Source organism: Oenanthe melanoleuca, chromosome 1 (genome assembly GCF_029582105.1).
Source record: "Oenanthe melanoleuca isolate GR-GAL-2019-014 chromosome 1, OMel1.0, whole genome shotgun sequence".
In the NCBI taxonomy this organism is placed as follows: domain Eukaryota; kingdom Metazoa; phylum Chordata; class Aves; order Passeriformes; family Muscicapidae; genus Oenanthe; species Oenanthe melanoleuca.
Window position 1 is genome coordinate 98805828 of NC_079333.1, and position 14202 is coordinate 98820029.

General features: G+C 41.2%; 2 long non-coding RNA genes across 2 annotated transcripts; one reads left to right on the forward strand and one right to left on the reverse strand.

Annotated features, from left to right (window-relative positions):
* Positions 1–302: 302 nt before the first annotated feature.
* On the forward strand, positions 303–2138 carry LOC130260539 (uncharacterized). The gene is made up of 3 exons (XR_008841807.1): positions 303–1508; positions 1838–1854; positions 1928–2138. It is a non-coding gene; the product is annotated as an uncharacterized LOC130260539 (long non-coding RNA).
* Positions 2139–2158: 20 nt separating this feature from the next.
* LOC130260545 (uncharacterized) lies at positions 2159–11750 on the reverse strand. The gene is made up of 3 exons (XR_008841808.1): positions 11688–11750; positions 3129–3243; positions 2159–2238 (listed from the first exon to the last, which is right to left on the reverse strand). It is a non-coding gene; the product is annotated as an uncharacterized LOC130260545 (long non-coding RNA).
* Between the last annotated feature and the right edge of the window lie 2452 nt (positions 11751–14202).

The window sequence follows — 14202 nt, forward strand, 5'->3', positions numbered from 1 at the left end:
GTGCATTACTGTGCATTCCTGTGCATTACTGTGCACTATTGTGCATTCCTGTGAATTACTGTGCATTACTGTGCACTGTTGTTCATTACTGTGTATTATTGTGCACTATTGTGCTTTATTGTGCATTCCTGTGCATTCCTGTGCACTCCTGCAGAGCCCTGCCCTCCGTGTTTCGGGAAGGGAGGCAGTGCTGGTTCTGGGGAGGCTCCCGGCCGCGCTCCTGCGCTCCCTCTGCCTCTCGCCCTCCCCAGACTTTCCCTCCTCACACTGCCGCAGAGCTTTCCAAATGAAGAAGCTGTTTCCATGACACCAAACCCTTAATTTGAAGCATACATATAAACAGCCTATGATTGTGATCACAATGCACCATTTCTTATTTATTTTATTCCTTTTTTTGGTTCTGCTTTGGACAGAGACAGGCAGTTCTTATGAAATGCAACATAAAAAGCACTGGTTGTAAATGGCAAGCAGTTTCACCTTTAGTGTTTTACAAATACCTTGATTTCTGTATTAAATTTCTTGTCATTTTTAATAAACCTAAGAAACAAACTATTTGAGTAATCAGACTCCTTTGTGTTTATGCTTTGTACTTGTATCCAGACACATCTCCGTGGTGCTTTGTTCTTTTGGTGAGGTCTTAGCTTAGTGCATCCTTTCCCCTCACTATTTACTTTTCCTCAAAAGCTGTTTTTTGGACACCCTCTTCTCCAAAACAGTGTTTTATAGCCTTCTGTCATGGCAAATTTACAATAATGAACTACAAATGTAAGTATTCTTTCTTTTTAAATTTCTCTAAATTTTTATCTATTTATCTAAAAGATAAGTAAAAAAACATTCTTCTTGAATTAATAAAAAATGGAAGAAAATATGTGTCACATTAAGAAAGACATAAATTTAAACTTACATTGAATTTATATACCGTTAGTGGAACACACCTCATAAGCAAACATTTTATTTTTTAATTACTTAATTGTGCCTTCTTAATCACAGAATGAAGATTTATTTGTCCTTCTAAAGAGAAACTTTAATCAAAATATTCTCTAGTTAAAACACTGTAAATTTGTTTGATTCCCAGTGAAATGGAATCAGAAGGTAAAGATGGCAGGAAGACTAATTTTGTGCATCCACAGCATCCTCTCTCTCACCCAACTACTGCTACCAGTGAACTGCAGTGGCAGGAGCACCATGCAGTTAAATTTTATTCATATCCTTAACTTTATTAACAAGTCTGAGACACCTACAGCATGCACACCCACACACCTGCTAAGCCAATTTACAGGCAGGGAAAGCAGGCATTTGCTGAATTCCTGATTCCCCATTGCTCCACACCTGAGAGGCAGCTGCCCATGGGATGTGGTGCCCTCATCTCCCCTCAAACACAGCAGCTCCTGCCCCCCTGCTACAGGCAGGAATTACAGGCAGGTAGGGACCACAGGTAGGGATTACAGGTAGGGATTATAGGTAGGAATCACAGGCAGGTAGGAATTACAAGTAGGTAGGGATTATAGGTGAGGGATTACAGGAAGGTGGGAATTACAGGTAGGAATTACAGTTAGGAATTACAGGCAAGTAGGAATTATTACAGGAAGGGATTATAGGTAGGAATTACAGGCAGATAAGAATTACAGGCAGATAGGGATTACAGGTAGGGATTATAGGTAGGAATTACAGGTAGGAATTAAAGGCAGGTAAGGATTACAGGTAGGGATTACAGGTAGAAATTACAGGCAGGTATGAATTACATGTAGGGATGACAGGCAGGTAGGAACTACAGGCAGAAATTATAGGCAGGTAGGAATTACAGGCAGGTAGAAATTATTACAGGTAGGCATTACAGGTAGGAATTACAGGCAGGTAGGAATTACAGGCAGGTAAGAATTACAGGTAGGGATTATAGGTAGGAATTACAGACAGGTAGGAACTACAGGTAGGAATTATAGATAGAGATTACAGGTAGGAATTACAGGCAGGAATTAAAGGTAGGGATTACAGGTAAGGATTACAGGTAAGGATTACAGGTAGGAATTTGCCATAGCTGCAATTCCCATGCCATTCCCTGAGTGTGCAGTGGGACACAGGAATGTGGCACATTTCCATCTGGCCATCACTGGTATGTTCACTGTGGAGAGCAGCTTGTATCTTTGGGCCAGATGTTTCACTGTCCTGAAAGACAGGAAGCAACAAACAGCCAAAACAATGTTGGGAGCAGCTTTTCAGTATGGAGCCTGGAGACCAATCCTGAAATCAACACAAAAAAGACAGTGCTAAGTATGCACAAGTAATTTGATGTGACAGCAAAATCAGCACCATCCCTTTTCCTACCCCCAGATTATCCAGAAATTCCTGCACGCAAAGGAAAGGAGAAAATTCCATGGCTTTATAGGAAAAGTCAACCACTGATATACTTGCTTGTATACTAGGGTAAAGGTTGCAGGGGGATTTCAGAATTGGAGCAATAAATTGCTTTATTGATATATTTTCCCCATTCATTGAGGCTTTCTTATGATATAGACTTTTCCCAAAAGCAGCCTGCTCCAAAGGCCAAGGAAGGCAGAAGGAGTCCCTGTGCTGGAGACACCAGGTGTCCCATGAGGTAAAATGTGCTACACATAAACATGAGCATGTGGCTGTACTATCCATGAAGGACACATCCACAGAAACTTGCAGGAAGCAGCAAGATGAGTAAAGCCTGAAATCCCATAAATAGCAGAGAACACTCAGGCTGTAGAAATGCAAAACCAAGAGCAACCAGCAAAGCCTAGGGCATGGCACCCAGAGTTGAAGGGGATAAGATTCTAGGTGACCACAGGACTTCATGCCTGGGATATCCATTTTCTGTGTGCTACTTCAGCCAGGCATGACTTCCCCTCCACATGAGACCACACAAGAGCCAGGCTCAAGCCTGTTCCATGCAGGTTTTCTCTGCAAACTTCAAGCAAGTTTTCAAGCCATCTGTCAGGGAGGAACAGCAGCAAGGCCACACATCACAGGGACAGGGTGCAGACAAATACATGGCAGCACGTGAGGCTGCAGCAGCAGGTACTAACAGAGATGAAAAACCCTGAGAGAAGAAGCAGATCTGGGGTTTACAGCATCCCCATCCCTGTCTTACTAAAGGGCTTCCTTACCTTCAGGAAATCCTTGTGCAACAAGAGAGAGCACCCAGCCTGGAAGGTGAAGTGTGATCCAGGATCTGTTGGGGGCTCTGAGCATCAAGGCTTGTGCTCACAGCTTTTTCATTGCCTGTGGAGAGCCCAACAGACTCTAAAAGCAATTTGGAATGTGACAAGGAAATGAGATAATGATGCATTTTAAAGTCAGTGATAGGAGAGGGATGGGGTTCCTCAGGAAGGACAAAGCTACTTACTGGATCACACTGACAGGGTGACACCAGAGACAAGTGATTTGAACTGAGGGAAAGTTTTTCAATTGTAGTGTAGAGTTTATACCATCAGGATGCTGCCATTCTGTGTGTTATTCTGAGAGCTATTCATGCATCTCTATCTTTTAGTTGAATTGTATTTTTTCCCTTTAATAAACTTGCTTATTCAGTCTCACTATCACACTAAAGGACTAATTTGGATTTAATTTATCTTTCTCTGTGTACTTCCCATAGCCATTGCTTCTTTTATTTTTTCTCCTCTATCTGCTAGTTTTTTTAATTCTCTGTCTTTTGTGTGAGCCTTGTAGGGCAAGGATTATACCTACTTCTATTTTTGGAAACCATCTACAGGGAATAAATTATGGTAATTACATCCAGCAGAATTAGATTGTAGTGACTGCCAGACACGGAATAGCCACTGTCAGAGATCCTCAGAACAAGATCATCTGGTTTTGCCCTCAAGTAAGAAAGAAACAAGGAAGATCCACCACCAAAATGAGTATTATGAAAGTGTCTCTAATCTCTGGGAAAGTACATAGTGAATGCTGCCTACAGCCAGGGAATCACGGGCAGAGCCAGGCATTTGAGCATTACTACAGAAAGGATATAATAACATTAGTGACTGCTGAATTTAAAATTTAATTCTACTGAAGTTCCCATATGAAGCTACACTTATTCCCCTGCTCGAGGCTTTGAGGGTGGGTAAAAGGGTGGGAAATAAACTTTGAATGCAATCTTTATTTTACACATTTCTGATATTTAAAATGTTTCCAAATTATTAATGTGCTACACTTGCTCTCAGTCCAAGTGGTAGCTTATCTAATACTACTTCGTGAAAAATTTGGAAATAGTATTTTCCATATAATTCAGCTAAAATCTGTTTATTTATGTAGCAGAAAAAATGGTCAAATATTTTAACATCAAATTAAGTGTGTGGCATAGATGTCCCAGAGGAAAAGAAATAGACTTGTGTGAAGGTGCTCGGTTCAGTAGCTCTAAGGTGAAGGATGCCAATGCTGATGTAGCTGCCCTGTTGACTCAGACACTTGAGTCTATGTTGGTGTGATGCTCCAGAGGTAAGGTAGTCTAAGGAGACAAGGTGCAGCCTGAGTTCCCCTAGCTTGTTCTTAACTGCTTTAAGCACTTTTCCTCTACTGGTGCCTCTATCAGTGCTCAAAGGTGGCCTGTGAGGAGGGAAAGAAATGGTCCTTGTACCCTTATCTTGCTGCTTCTTGGTGTGTTAGAGATATCTGCAGGAGCTGGAGTCTGGCTAGTTTGGGTTTTTGTATGAGGAATGCAGGTTCTGTGTCCTCTTTGAGGGGCAGGCAATGGTAACCAGAGCCATGAGAGTCCTGCTGACTCTGGAGTCAGGAGCTTCCACAGCTCCAAAGAAGATTGTCACCTGGCACCCAGAGCAGGTCTGGTGTCTGCATGTGTGAAAAACAGGTTGTTCTGAATGTGGTTCACTTTTTTATCTAACTGATGTAGCCATGTGTATGTTAATGTGGATTAACATATACATATTCATCTTTCTGTACAAAGTATAAATTGCAGAGTTTCACAGAGCTCTTACTACAATGGGTTTGTTTCTGTGGGCTCTCTTCCCACATGGATATTCCTGATTTAAGGAGCTAGTATCCATAAAAAGGTACCTTTTTTTCCAGTAACAAAACACCCTGCCAGTGTACAAGGAAACCAGAACACTCCAAAAATTTTTCTCCATGCTGACAATCATGACACACAGGTGATATGATTGATGAAGCATCAGGAGAGCAGAAGGGAATAGACATTTTGGGCACATGCCAGATCTTCCTTTAGGCTGTTCCACTGTGAGCCTGCCTTAGGGCAGATTTATTTCTTCTCCAGCAGCACATAATCCCAGAGCAGCAGAGTTCCTCCTCTGTGCCATGCTCTGAAGGAACTCAGGGAAGAGCAGTAACCACCTGGAATACTTCCTGATAAAAGAAGCTGCCAATATCTCCCTAAAACCTGAACGTTTGTAAAGAGACATCTGGACAGATGGGGAGATGGATCCCTTTTTAAGTCAAGATTTACATTTTCTTGCATTAATATTGCAAATGTTTTGTTGCAACCAACCCTTTTGGGATTTCTGTGATGGCTGAAATAAAAAGAGAGGATTTCAGGCAACACCTGACTTTGAATGCAGGGGCCTAAGCCCCACAGTCTTCAAAAGGTCAGCACCTTCCCTTGTGAATCTGTGACTGATTGCAGGTATTAACGTCTCCTCAACCACATAAATAGCCTTGAGTAAGGAAGGATTTCAGAACATTAACCTCAGTAATTAGTGTCCTGTATCACCTCCTTTAAAGGACATATGCTGAGAAGGAGGTGATAAAGACATTCAAAGAAATTAATCCTTTTTCCTATACCTTTTCTTGTTTCCTCAGGCTGGCCCTAGAGAGGAGAGAAATTTCACCCCGATAGCTGGAAAGGCTTCTAAGGTTGAGCCTTTGGACATCTACTCTCTTCCCTCTCTTAAGGAGAAGTCAGTTTTGTGAACTTGTGTAAAGTGTAGTAGATGTTTCTCTCAAGGTCACTTGGCTGAAATAGCCCCCCAATATTTTCTTTCCTTATTCCAATGTGATTTCACAACAACTTTGTGTATATATGGCAAAGCAATGTGTACAGCCAAGCAGTTTGGATAGCTCACCCAGCAGTCCACTGCTCATCACTGGCACGGGGAAGCCACCATGGTACCTACAAGGTACCTATCACAAAGATTTTTACCTTATTTGTTACTGTCAGGACTGGTGAGTAGTTTGGAGGAAAGCAGCCAAGGCTGCAGAGTTCAATTAAAACTCCCCCATTTAATGACAACCCTTTACCAATCACAGATTTCTGAATCACTCCATTCTTTCTGTCTTAATCCATCTTCTGGCCTCACATCACCCCAGCTAAAAAAGCCTGTATTGGATATGAACAACACAAATAAGCAACCCACACATCTTGCCTAACACCATGATTTGCACATAGGGAAAGGAGCTGAAAGAAACACGAGATGCAATTGATAGGAGAGCAGCACCATCCCTGCACTGTGCACACAAACTCCACAAACACTCCCATTGAAAAAGGAATCCCTGAGGTGCCATCATGTGGGGAACCCACAGCTCAGGCTCTGTAAGGAAGCAGTGGGAAAACCTGCTGTCTCCTGGGAGTGATACAGTGCCACTGTCACAGAGCTACTGAGGGAGGGAGCAGCACCAGCTGCCTTTTCACACTATGAAACCATATGTCTTTTTAATTTGAAAAAAAGTTGGCTGATTGAGGCTATTTATATATGTATTTCCTATGGAAATTTTAATAGCAAAACACCAGATAAAGATATCTGCAATAGCAATGCTGACAGACCTCTGACTATAGTATCCTAAACTCTGGCATTATAGCAACTTGCCTAGAAATTTCTACACCTACAGAATTTCAGTCCTAGACCAGTTCTTGGGACTGCTATATTCCACTTTTGAAAGTAAACCCATGAATTATCTGGATATTGAAGGAGTGAAGGATAAACTTGAACAAGTTACATGAACATTTTAATTAAAGCACATCTTGACAGAAGATCAAGAAGAGAACAGTAAGTTAACATCCATAAAAAATGTGTTGAAACATCTCTGATATATTTTCCAGTTGTAGAAAAGGTAATTGGATGAAATGAAGGAGAAACAAATTCAATGTGATAAATGTAATAAATATTTATTGCTACAAAGGATTAGCTAGAATTACCTTCAAGCACAGGCTTGATGCTAGATATGATAATTTGATAGGAAGAAACTGCCTTTTGCTTTCATATTATATCAACTTCTTTTATTATGGCATATCATAAAGGGGAGAAAAAAAATCACATTATGGATTTGCTGACTTGTGGGATAACCTTGACATTGTGTCACTGAATTTCCACGTCTTCTTTTCAGACCTCCACTATGGAACAAAATAGTATTGAAAGTACATGGAAGATTAGAATATGAGTAAATACAGAGTGTGACCTTTTCTTGCCACAGAGAAAATCCCTGCCACCTCCACTCATTGGGAGCCAAGGCATAAATGAAAGTGCCTAAAGAGGCAAGAAAAATTTTACCCAGGAAGATAAAACTTTCTCAGCAGTGAGCATTCCTTATTGAATGAGAAAGTGTTACTTTAAACCATCACTCCATACATCCTGTGTGTATGTAAATAGGGGCAATGTATTCATCCCACATCTGGACTGGTTCCATGCCACAGGATGTGATGAGGCAGATGGATTTTGCCTTACCAGTAATGACTCACGTGCCACCTACAGCAAACTCAGCAGAGGGGTGGCACAGTAACTACAAATACAGAACAAATGCGTGGTTGTTTATCATTTCCTTCTTCTTGTAACTATCCTCTTCTGTTTTCCTTCCAGAAAAGAAACCAAACCTAAGTAGCAGTTTTGCCTGAACAAAGAGTGCTATCGATAAGTGTTACAAACAGGGAGTGTTATAAGCAAGTGTTATAAAGAAGAAATGTTATAAAGAGTTGAGAACTCCTATTTTATCTGCAAAACAGACATGCTGATATCTATAGCATTACAAAGCAAATGGATTATTTCTAGACTGCAGGTTGTGCAGAGGTGGGACCTGTGTCTGTAAGACTGTTCCCATCACAGTAGTGTTGATACTAAAATGTTATTAGCAAATTATATACATAGGGTGGGATCTTTTGCTTAAACTCAAAAAACCCCACAGAACAAGTGTATGACACCATCAGACACACTCATTCCAAATTGTTCTAACTCAGTATTGAAATTTTCTACATTATCCATCACATCCCTGAGATTTTAATATAATTATTTCAGAACATTGCTCAGCTCTTGTCTGCTCTTGGAAATATACCAAAATAGGTACAATTATTCTGAGATGGTTTATTTCAATATAAATCCCAAAGCGGATCCTCTTATTCCAAAATAAGAGTTCTTCTTTCCAATTTAATTTAATCTAGTTCTAAAATATCCTCCTGGGATCTTATTCTGGAATAGTTATTTTGGTTCCTTTCCAAATGTAGGCAAGCCCAAAGTCAGGGATTGGAGACTGGAGCTTGTTGAAGAGAAAACTCTGTATCCACTTGAAAAAAAATCCAAACCAATAAGCTTAAGAAGCCCATCCCTTTCAGAAATGCAAACCCTTACACAAAAAGAGTAGAGATCCCATTTCAAGAATAGCAGTTTGCTACCTCTGCATGTGTAGATACCAATTAATGTTTCATCAAAGGAATCACTCACAGAGCTCCTCCACCCCCTTTTTTTCATCTAAACATACACTGGCAAAGCAAAAGAGCAAAAAATAAGTCAGAAACTAAACCAAGAAAATAATCCAGCTCAGGCAGCCTTCTGATCCTGATAAAAGAGAAATGTAAAAACCTCCACTAGCTCAGGCAAACATTTCCATCAGTTGTTAATTTTACACAGAAAGTGTTTGTATGCTGAGTGCTAGGCTGTATACAAAACCTGCAGCAGGCAACCCTTAAGAGAAGTACAATGAAGAAATGAATCCATGTAGGGAAAAAAGGATATTTGTTGCTTCTGAAAATCAACTATATCTTTTAGTGCACCAAAGCCTAAACTTTCTAAAATTTCTAGAATACAAAATGAGACTTGGAGAAGATCTCAGTCTTCTTTACCTCAAACAAACTTCGGAAAGTAGAATCATTGAATGGTTTGGATTAGAAGAGACTTTAACAACCATCTAGAATCTATGGCTTAGCAACTTCCTTGCTGAGAATAACAGCAGAGATGGTAGAAGAGGGCACTGGGAGTGTTTAATGTCAGAGAGGTTAAAGTCATTAGAACACAGCAAACATGGGGACCTATCTATGACTCAGCAGCTTCCTCTCTATGCTTGCGCTTCACTGACCACTCAATAGTATTTTCAAGGCTGAAACAAATTCTGATATTAGCAGATATTGACAAATGGTTATTACATAGAGCATCTGCCTCTGAGTGTATGTGGGCACAAACAAACAGAACCAAAAAAAAAAAAAAAAAATCAAAAGAGCTCCCTAATACACTAACTGTAGATATTTGACCCAAGCAAGTTGTTTTTATTACATACGTTCCACAATTGTTAATAAGACACGTGATCTATCCTTCATGGATTTTGAAGACTGTCAACAACACACCTTTTTTCCTCATTTTCTACTCACCACCCCAACAAGACAATTCAAGGCTTTCTTATTTTCTTTAGAGCCCTTTTTCAGCCTGACCATGCACAGAATATATGCAGCAGCATTTACCAACACTGCCACCAGCATCCCCAGAGCCAGAGCACATCAGCTCTATGTTGCATCCCATGGGCACCTTTGCAATCTGTCCCAAGTACCAGAGACATGTGAATCCCTGTGCTTGTGGCTGTGCTCTTCCCTGGGACTGCCCTGAGCCCACTCCAGCCCAGGGGCTCTGCAAGGGCTGCAAAGGCAGCAGTCGTGTCCCTGTGACAGCCCTGGGCACACATCACGGGCAGCCAAGACTTCTGGGTCAGGGAAGGAGTCTCCTGCTTTAAACAACATTGATTTGTAAAGGAGAGGAATACAAAAAATAGCTTCATGTCCCTTTCTTGCCCTCAAAAACACACCAGTGACACCTACAGCAGCAATGCTTCAGGCCCACAAAGGTAACATTGCCATGGTTTTGGTTCTCCCATAGGGAAGATTTGCTTCCTTCTCCCAGAGGAAGAACCAGATCATCCTGTCCCACATGATGCTGACCTGAGTTTCACAGCCAGAAGAGAGATCTCAGCGTGTCCTGAGCTGTACAGACCAGCTGTGTTTGAGATGGGAACTGCAGAGTGAGAAATGGCCACAGAGCTGTGGATTGCCCCTCAAGTCCCACACAACCCCCTCTGGATGTCACCAGCCTTCCTTGTACCTCAGTAACATCACCACCAAAGCTGTGAGGGATACCAAAAGCCACAAAGTAAGCAAATATCCCCATCTAGTGTCCCTGAGTACTGCAGAGTACATTCTGCTCTTTTCCATCTCTTTTATCCCTTTCCAGTTTACTCAATCTTAGTGAGAAAGAAGCTCCCTCCAAAAGAGACACCAAAAATTACCACTGCCCCCCAGAAGAGCATTATGCAGGCTGTAGGCATGCAAGCAGCTCAGCCAGAACGCTGCTAATTACATTTCTGCAAGTCTGGTCTGAGCTTTCTCTTGAGCAACAGCTGCTTATTATTTCAGCTCACACGGTCAATCTCTATGAGGTTTCTTTCTTGGCTCCATTCTGCTAATCTGACCACAAGGAATTGACAAATTCGTTCTAGAGGATAAATCAAAGGGGTTTTTGTGTGGCCCTTACCCCCTGTTTTGCATACAGTGCTTCCAGCTCATGGCTCTCCTCAGTTCTCCTAGAAAAGCTCCCTGGCTACAGGGGCGTGTTATTTGAGGGTGAAATGCATTAGCCTCTGTTTGCTCCAAATTTAATTCATCTATTTAAATAATTTAATACAGCATCCATCAGTATGAAAGCTGGGCAAATTGAATCCAAAGGATTTGAAGACACATAGATTAAATAAACTACCTTCAAATCCTGGCTCTCAAATTATCCCTGCCCCTGGATTAATTCTACCTTAATTAGACAAAATAATCTTCTCAAAATGATTAAATTTGTGGAGATGAAATAAACATAAAGCAAAAGGAATATAAACAGCCAGAAAGCATAAGACATAATACAGAGCCTTAAATCATACTGGAAATCATTCAGTTTAGGTTCTCATTAGAATTCTAAAAAATCTTGAGTGGACTCAAAGGGATGAATAAAAGGCTTTGTTTCCCAAAATACAAGAAATAGGGGTGCATCACATGAAATCTTCAGCCAGGGCTTTAAAAGAAACAAAAGCGAGAACTTTCTGACAGAGCGAATCATTAAATTGCTAAACTCGCCTCCAAAAGTGCTGCAGATGCTGAAAGCAAAACTAGAATCTGACAAATCAACAAAAGATAAGGCCACAAAGACTTATTAAACACAGAGTTGAGAAAATCTTTAAGCCATGAACTGCTGAGGGGTGGGAGAACATACTGGGGAAATATCACTCAATACTTTCCCTGCAGTTACACCCTTTCCTTAATTATCAGCTACTGTCAGAAACAGGATACTGGGCTTGATGGGCCTTTGGCTGAGCATAATGGGGCTATTCTTATAATGTGACAAGTCAAGAACTGGATTTACTTTCAAATGTTGACACTGGCTTCAGAGTCTTGTACCAGAAGGTGGCTAAAGAGCATCCAAGTTAAACTCAGCTCATGGAGTTTAGGATAACAATTAGGCTCTCAGACTTACCTAACTTGTAGGAGTTGTTCATGTTGCAACTCCACTTGATTGTCAAGTCCATTAAGCATCACTACTGTAAAGGCAAAGGCAGACATTTCTCTATGGCTATGGTTCATGATGACAGCAAGCCAGCAGGTTGCAGAACAAAAGACAAACTTCTCTACAAAAGGTTCTTAGCAAGCAACTTCATTAACAGTAAGGATTTTAAGGACAAAAACCAAAAAATTTTAAATAGTAGTATCTCCAAAAAAGGCCCCAAAAGTTGAGGACAGGATTGAAATTATTTATAAAATCTGTTCCATGCAGGTAGCTGGAAATCATAGTCAACATTGCTTTGAAGTCTCTGGAGAGTCCTTTGGAAGTAAGTATAGAAGAGCACATAGTCCCTGCCCTATCTGGACTGTAATGAAAAGCAGCACTTGGAGATCAGGGTCAGGAAGATGCTTGTCCAAACCTGCCCTCAGAAATGAGAAGCAGAGCAGGTCATCACTGCAGAAGACAGTGTAGAACTGGTGCTAAATTCAAGGAGAGGGAAGGAAACAATCCAGTTTTATACCCTTGCAGTAAGTGGTGCAGGTCCATACCATAACAGGCAGAACCACTTGACAGATTAATCCTCTCCTCTTCAACCACAATGCCAAAGTTTCTGAACAGGAAAGCATCAAGACAGCTCAGTTTTAAGATAGTTTTAACACTATCTGGAGAGTCACCAGGACTCTGAGAGCAGTGCAGCAGATGATTGTCAGTATTGCCATATCCCAAGTCTACTGCCAGAGCTGGATCATCCCACTAACTGCATTTTTCAGAAAAGCCAACATTTTATTTTTGTCTGCTAGGAAAAAACATGAAAAAAAAATCCCTAGGTTGATGCAGCCTGCAGACCTGACTCAGTCTTTATTGTCTTCAGCAGAAAGACCCTTGATGCCCTCCTGAGAGTGGAGTGCAACTTTCAAAGTTGCCTGGAAACATAAAATATGACAAGACTGTTCAGGTATTGAACCTGCTCTCAGAAGCCAGGTGAGGACAGCCTCGGGCTCCCACAAAGTTTGTGGATAAAGTGATAAAGCAGCAGAGTGAGTTCACTGCCTTTTTCACCCACATCAAGAGCCCTCAAAGGCCAGACAAGTGGGTGCTCCCAAAGGTGGCACTGGGATATGCAGGCAGGTGTGCCTCACCACTGTGACATTTCAGTCACATCAAAACAAGTTATTTTTTCCCTTGTTTACCCTTGTTCTTGCTCCCTCAGTTCCCCATGCAAAGTCTGTCTCCATCTTTCTATAGCAGCCAAATGCCTCAGCCCAGAGTCAGAAAATGCAATGCCCACCTGGCTGTCCTGAGCCAGGTCTCACTCTGCACCTTCCTTTGGGGAACAGTTCTCAGCCACACACATTTCCTCCACCAGACTTGTACTGGCACTGACCTCTGCTCCTGAAACAGCCTTCAAAACCCTTATCAAAGCTTCCCTTCACCTGTCACCATCCTGACCCATACACAGCCTTAAAATCAGAAGCCCTGGATCCCTGCCAGCTTAAATAATGCAGATCCAAATGACTTTAAATCTCTCTCTTTTTTTCCCCTCTGTGTTTTCCATACACAGTGTTAAGACCCACAGCAGAAAATTCTGTCTCCCTGTGTTATTCTGTAATTTGCAATGCCACCCACCAAATGGTACTGTAGAAATAGTTAATCACATAGGCTTGGGATATGCATAAGCTGAGGTGTAAAGGTGCTAATAGATATATTTGAATTCAAAAGAGATCTGAGAGGTGGAAAATAATATCCCATTAGTATGCTATATGTGTGTGCAAAGCAGCAGCCTGTTCTCTAAAAGATGTGGGGAAAAACAGTAGAATCAAAGCCTCCAGCTTTTCCTATAACAACACATTAAAATCAGTAATCTTTTTATTTTTTTCTCATTAGAACTATTAACACTATTGATTTCTGTATCACAAAATTTTGAACCATTACAAAAAATATTACACACAGTAAGTCTGCATTTCTGTATGTTAACAATCACTCATGTCTGTCTCTGGGTCCAGCCTCAGATACCAGAGCTCAGTGTTTCCATAGAGTTTGCAGTTTGCCTGGCACTTGGAGAAATGTGTTGAACCTGAATCATGTAGGAAATGGGTCCTCAAAATGAGCTGTTAAAATGTTCTGAATATGGGCTGAAACAACACAGCATGGAACCATCTTCAACTTGCTTACCTTTATTTCCCAGAACAGACATATTCCTCAAATACATGTAATTTATGGGAACTGCTGTTTGTGTCTTTAACACACTGCTGGTTTTTTTGCAGGCTGTTTTCTCCCATTCTCTTTGCTCACTCTATGAACAACAGCCTTCACAGAACAGGTCCAATTGAATGTATGACTGAGCACTTATTTCAAGGGGCCAGGGACAGAGGCTCTCCATAGAGGCAAGGGAGAATAAGATCAGTGAAGCACACAGATTATGTGTGGGCAGAATCACAAGTTAAAAACTTTAAAAAACAAATATACCCAAGCAATTAATCCAAGTTTC